We start from the raw sequence: 6,876 nt of genomic DNA on the forward strand, positions 1-6,876 counted from the left end.
TGTGGATCCTGCCGACTACGCCACTGTGACGGTGCTGCCCGTGGGAGCCACTGAGGTCACTCAATCAGGGTGAACTGCAAACAGAACAGGGCAGACAAACCCCAAACGCTGGTGGATCTTCCAATACTTAGATTTACCAACCAGCCCAAAACAGCTTCTATAGAACCTCACTGGTTATTTAGAAGTTAAAACAATGCAGTTCCCTTAAAGTACCCGGCCTCAGGCCCCCATCCAGACACACACGTCAGATATGATGATGATTACTGAAAATCTTACTTCATCATATCAAATAAAAGGTTCTTCCAATCCCAAAGGATCAGCCACATACCCAGGTTTAATTATAACTTAGATCTTACCCAAAATACACGCTAATAGCCAATTCTTATTAACTAAGCTAAAATTTATTAAAAAAGAAAAGAGAGAGAGTGTTTGTTGGTTAAAAGATCAATATACATACAGACTTGAATTCAATTCTTGAGGTTCAGATACATAGCAGAGGTGATCTTGTAGTTGCCAGAAGTCCTTTTAGAAATAGTCCATAGGTTATAGTGCAATGTCCATATTCAGGGTGACTCCAGTCAATTACTGGGGATCTCAATCCTTGTGGCTTAAAGTTTCCCCCTCTTGAAACCCAAAGCAGATCTGAGATGCAGCACGATTGTGGCCCAGGGTTCTTATACATTTCCAGCAGCCTTTCGGCCTGAGAAAACAATAGGCTTAATTCTCCTTCTAAACATCCTGGCAATTAGCACAGGGTAATTTATCCATTAAACAGTTAGATACAGGTTACCACAACCTTCAAAGAGACATATAGACAATAATACTATTTCACTCAAGTATTATTATCAATGTTAATATTCCTTTTTGATCTTTTAATTAAAGTGATAGCAATAGACAAGACTTGTTTGCTTACATCACAAGCCCTGAGCAAACGTCTACCCTTTTACCTCTAACAGTGCAGACTTGCATTTCAAAGCTCTATTCATTTACATATCTTCCTAACCTGTTTCTACAGTTCACCCATGGGTCAGGTCAGTTGGTGAGTTAATTAACTCTTCCTGGCCCAGTCATCTTCCAATGAAATATTATATTACACTCCTAATGTCACAGTCCCCAACAGATGAGACCTTCTGGAAACGCTCCCAGTGTGCTGACGTGAGTGACATGCAGGAAACGGGTTCTCATGATGCCTGGGAAATGCTGTGCTCTGAGCAGGAAGCATGCACAGTGAACTGGGGCCGGGCTCTGAGCTCGGGAAGGAGCGTGGGAGAACAGGCTCTGAGCTCAACCCTGCCCGTGGCTGCAGGAGGGAAGAGGTGTTGATCTCGCCCATACCCATGGCACACCATGGACAGGCACTGCCCTGGCAGAAGGGAGGGAAGGCAGAGGAGAGACGTGCTGGCCACACATCTCCCCGCCTGCAGTGGCCAGGCGCAGCTGATCACGGATGCAGCACCGGGGCGGGGTGGGAATGCTCCAGAGCATGGGGGCCTGCTGGGGGAAGCAGCGCTCGCTCCCAGGGCCCATGCTGTGTCTTTGGGGAGAGGGATCCTGGGACGGGGCTTTCCCCGCTGAGCCGACTGTCAGTGAGTGTCCCTTGAGGGGAACCACACAAGGGGCACCAGAGGCCCCAAGGGGAGAGTCCTGCCCCCAGACAGCCAGGGCCCATGGCCAGCCTCCATTTTGAGCCTTCATCCTGACCCCTATTTTGATGGCTACACTGCAGCTTGCCTGCCTGAATCTGGGAAATCCCTGGGACCGCTGGGCCCTGGCCCCCACTGAGGCTGGGCGAGACAGGCCTGGAACACACCCGGGGAGCTGCCGAGTCCTTTGCTGCATGAGGAGCTAAGACTAAAATCATATTGTGCCCTCCAGGTGGACACCACAGGCAAAAGACTACGACTCCCAGCATCCTCTGCGTTCCAGGTAAGGGGAGGAATGTGGGCTGGCTCCTGTCCAGCTGGATGGTTCTCTCTGTGCTTCGCCCCTTGCAGAGCGGCGGGCTCCCCACCCAGGGCTGCCCCTGAGGGACGCTGCAGCGGGCAGGTGAGTGAAGCTGAGAAGGGGGATTTGCAGCTGACATGGGCTCTGCAGAAACAGCTGGTCTGAGGCCAGGCTCCTTGAAATGCCTCCAGCCCGGGGCTGTAGCACCACACTGCCAGCGTGCCCCAGCTCCACCCCGAGCGCACGGGGCTGAGTGCCACGGGCAGCCAGGGCTCACTCAGCCCTGGGGTGACTCGGGAAGAAGCTATGGGGTGGGGTGGGAGGTGTGCATGGACTTTGGAACAGCAAAGAGAGCTGGGCTGAGCCCTGAGGGTGGAGTAGGGGCTGCCCTCCTCCCCCCCTTATTGGTGCACACAGACCCTGGCAGGCTTAGCTTCCCCCAGCCCAGCGTGTGCCCGCCCCACAGGCAGCAGGGGGATATGGGCAGGGAAGGGAGCCAACGGGACACACCCAGGGACTCTGGTCAGTAAGACCAGCTGGTGGGACTGCGACACCTGCAGGGAGAGCTCCAGGGGCCGGAGTCTCCAGCCAGCGCTGCCTGGGACCACCAGACCAGAGCAGAGAGACAAAGCCAGGAGGTTCCTGAGGTTCCCTTTGGTGCAGTGTGCCTCTGTCCCTGCAGGCACTGCTCTTCGGGGGGGTGTCTGTGCTAGCTGTGGGGCCAAAGGCGGGGAGGGCCCCACGGGAGCCACCCTTGCCCGGAGCAGGACTGAGCCCTCCACGCAGGGTGCACACAGCAGGGAGAGCCAGGGTGAGTTTTGTGCCCAGGTGCCTGCACTGGTAGTGGTGGCTCATGAAGCGGGGACCGCAGGTAGGCGCAGCCTGTGTCTACTGGGACCATCCTGTCTTCTGCTCTCTGAGCAAGCCCCCGTGGGGCCGGTCGGCCGCAGTGTCCAGCTCCCTGGTGCCCACCACGCCTGCTCCAGCAGTTATCTGGGGGCCCAGCGCTTTCCTAAGAGGGAGTGTCTGTCTCTGATAGGGGAAATGGAGCCAAGCCGCTGTCTGCTTGGACTTGCTGCAGGGAGTGGTTTGATTATGCAGGGCTGAGTGAAGTGAGACTCCTGCTCCTCCAGGACTGGAAGGAAGGGGCTGACTCCGCTCCAGTTAACTCCTTAGTGCGCGCTGTCCAGCGTTGGGTGCGGGAAGCAAGTGGCAGGGGAGAGAGGGGGCTGAGGAGGAGGGAGCATGCAGAGGACCAGCCCTGCTCCCCTGAGGGCAGCTCTAAAGCCAGTCCAGTGGGTCCTGCGGAGGGTGGAGTATGTGGCATTTCCCAAGGCCTGTGCTGCCCAGGCCCGGGCTCCGGCCTGCAAAGGTGTCCAGGGAGAACCTCCTTGTGCAACGCAGAACTGTGCTGAGCTGTGTGCTGGTTGAATCATCTCTGCGTAGGGCGGGGGAGGTGGCCTGGCACGTCGTGGGGATGACAGTTCTCAGTGTGCTGGGTGCAGGGGCGGATTAGGGCTTTGTGGGGCCCTGGGACAGAGAAAGTGAGGGCCCCTCCCCAACCCCTTCCGCCTGCAGTCCCCTTCCTCCCCCTGTGCTCCTGCTAGGGAAATGGGGTTGGGACATGGGGGCTTGCCCCGCCCCCATGCCTGGCACTCCTGTGGGGGAGTGGGGTGAGGGTGCGGGGGCTTACCCTGCTCTGCCCGCCCGGCGCTCCTTCCGCGGAGCGGGATAAGCCCACGTGCCTTGACCCCACTCCCCGGCAGGAACGCTGGGCAGAGTGGGGCACGGGGGGCCCATTTTTTGTGGGGCCACCCAATTGGCCAGGGCCCCTGGGCACAGGTCCCGTTGGCCCAGTGGCTAATCCACCACTGGCTGCGTGCTGGAATTATCAATATGGGAAACCACGAAACACAAGCTGAACCATAAATTCCTTTATTAAATCCAAGGGCCACTTGGTATTTATACAATTGCTCCGAACATGCCTGAAAAGCCAAACTCAGTAAGCAATGTCCTCCATCCCCTACAGAACAAAACATTCCTGAGCATTTGATCAAGACACCCACAAAGGGGCTAAGCCGGGGCACTCAGACGCAGGCTGGTCGGCTCCAGCGTGGCCAGGTCACCCACCCCTGATGTCAGCTAGAACCCACTGGGGACAGGTCACCCCGAGTTCCATTCTCAGTCCAGACAAGATTTACACTCTCCTTTCTCCCCGAGGCCTTTCCTCCCCTCCTTGGCGCCCAGCGGTTTTTCCATTGTGCCTGGGCTCACTCAGCCGTTAACACTGGGGAAGGGCCATGTTGGCTCATTTTAAGATGGATTCTTTTTGTCACATTTGTAACCATCTGCAGTCACCCCTATTGGTCAGAGGCCTTGTTTTTAGAAACTTCCCCTTATCACATTAGTGATTGGTGGAACCCCACTCCATTCCTGCTGGTTTTCAAGGCCTTCCTTCCACCTGCCAGTCAGGGCCTTTCTTTACAACACTGAGATTTCCTTAACCAAGCCTAAGCTAACCCCAATTCTTTCATTTTCTATTTATCCGGTGCTGGGGAGAGCTGCCAAAGACATGCCCAGCTCCACACTCCACCGATCCCGAGAGTCAGACAGCCGTGGGCAAGGAGGACCAGCCCAGCATGACCTGGGGCTCCCTCCCATCCACCGGGAGAACAATCCCACTTTTGACCCTTCTCCATTGTGCTGCCCCTGGGCCCTGGGACTCTGGAGCCCTGCAGACACTGGGGCCCCAGGTGTCCGGGGCAGCCCTGGTTCTCAGCAGAGAGGTGCATTGGCCATCAGAGGTGTTCACAGCCAGCCAGGGGGTCTGATTAGTGCAGGAACTTGCCCAGGCCACCGCTCATTCTGCCAGTGCCATGCACAGACTTTCCAGCTCACTCAGGGTGCCAAATGCATCTTGGTATGTGACCTTCTGGGAGCTGGGCTGGGTGAGACGGGGACGCCCCTCCCTTGGCCTTGGGCTGCATGGGGCATTGTGTGGGAAGAGGACAAAGGGTTTGCATTTACATGCTGCCCAGGCAGGGACACACAGGCTGTTTGTTCTGATGCCTGCTGAGGAATCAGAACTGAGTGGGGAGGAGAGAGTGGCTTCTTTCTCCTGCCAGTTCTGGTTGGGGAAGCAGCCCCGACACACAGGGTAAGGCCTGGCTTTTCCCTCTCTCTGACCCACCTACGGCAGGCTTATCACTGTGGTGTCTGAGCACTGACCCTAGGTGCTGCAGGGCTCCTGGCCAGTGCCCAGCGTTGACCATCCTGTCTCTCGGCTGGCCGGCCGGAGGGTGGATCACTGCCTGGGAGCTGCTCACATTGCATGACATATGGTGCCCGGGGCTTTGCACAGAGCGAGTGGTCGGCTGGGAACAGACAGAGCCTCTATCTGGAAACCTGCAACGATGCCTAGGTAGGACTCGAGGAGGGGGTCCCTGCTGGGTCAGAGGGAGCCAGGGGGTTACTGTCTGTCTGGACACGTCACGGCAGCGCTGAGGAAAGGAGGTTGAGGTTGCCGTAGTGCAGAGGATGTGGGAGAGATCTCTCCTCATCGCTGTTTTCTGTGCAGTTTCTTTTCACAAGTCGGTGCATTTCCGCTTCCTTGTCTGTAAGCTGCAATGAAAGATCAGGACCGTTGTGTGAAAAAGGAAGCAAATGCCCTAGGTCAGTGGTTTTCAAACTTTTTTTCTAGGAACCCAGTTGAAGAAAATTGTTGATGCCTGTGACCCAACGGAGCTGGGGATGAGGGGTTTGGGTGTGGGAGGGGCTCAGGGCTGGGGCAGAAGGTTGGGGGGTGGAGGGGTGGGCTGTGGGGTGGGGCTGGGAATGAGGGGTTCAGGGTGTGGAAGGAGGCTCTGGGCTGGGGCAGGGGATTGGGGCACGGGTTTGGGGTGCTTCCCGCCTGTCCTGGCACCGCGGACCGCGCTGCACCTGAAGCGGACAGCAGCAGGTCTGGCTCCTAGGGAGAGGCGCGCAAGCAGCTCCGCGTGGCTCTGGCCCGAAGGCACCACCCCCTCAGCTCCTGAGCCGGTGCTCGGGGCGGGGGCAGCGTGCAGAGCCCCGTGGCCCCCCTGCCTAGAAGCCAGACCCGCTGCTGGCCGCTTCCGGGGCGCAGCGCGGTGTCGGAGCAGGTAGGCACTAGCCTGCCTTAGCCGGGCAGCACCGCCGGCGGGACTTTTAATGGCCCGGTCAGCAGTGCCGACCAGAGCGACCCAGTGCCGAACTTTGGAAAACTGCCCTAGGTGAGCGGCTCTGCTGAGCCTGAGCTCAGGGCCTGGCCACGGAGCAGCCTTTGCTGGTGGACATGGGGCTGGGATTAATCCCTGTGGCTAGTGACCCTGGGCCCCCTCGTGACTTTCATCCTCCCCCTGGGGGACGCCGGCTTCTCCCGGTGTAACCCTGGAATTGTACTGGGATGTAGCAGCATTGATGGACGGGGCCGGGGAGTCTGAGCAGCCGCTGCCTTGCTGAGCTGTGAGCCTGGGGCCACCCCAGTGTGCACCGGGCTGCATTAATAATCCAAACCCAGAGCAAAGCCGCCCTTGGCCCAGGCACAGCTTATCCTCTGCCCAGCACTTGGAGCTCCCCAGCAGCTCCCCGGGGTCAGAGCCTGCCTCAGCAGTTCCACTTGCACCCAGGCGCTGCTGATGGCCTTGTCCCAGGGCCCTGCTGACTGCCTTACAGGCAGTGCCACGGGGGCTGTGGGGCTTCCCAAGCGAGTAGGACGCTCCGAGAGAAGCATCTTGTGGGCAGAGGGAGCCTCAGCCCCACTGATCTCTCCAGAGCTGGACTGGCCTCATCCTGTTGAACCCGGCAATCCCTGGGCATCGGCTGGAACCCGTTCGCCTGCAGCCCTGAGCCTGTGGGTTGGCTCACCCAGCAAGCGAGTCACAGAGCACGGCAGCTCCAGTCACTGCTCGACCT

General features: G+C 58.1%; 1 protein-coding gene across 1 annotated transcript in view; it reads left to right on the forward strand.

Moving 5' to 3' along the window:
- Positions 1 to 1,204: 1,204 nt before the first annotated feature.
- The window catches only part of TMC6 (transmembrane channel like 6), a gene marked incomplete in the record, with an annotated part of 26,179 nt that continues 20,507 nt past the window's right edge, over positions 1,205 to 6,876 (forward strand). The window contains 2 exon segments of the mRNA XM_034789975.1: positions 1,205 to 1,316; positions 1,876 to 2,046.

This window comes from Trachemys scripta, chromosome 14 (assembly GCF_013100865.1).
Source record: "Trachemys scripta elegans isolate TJP31775 chromosome 14, CAS_Tse_1.0, whole genome shotgun sequence".
Lineage (NCBI taxonomy): Eukaryota > Metazoa > Chordata > Testudines > Emydidae > Trachemys > Trachemys scripta.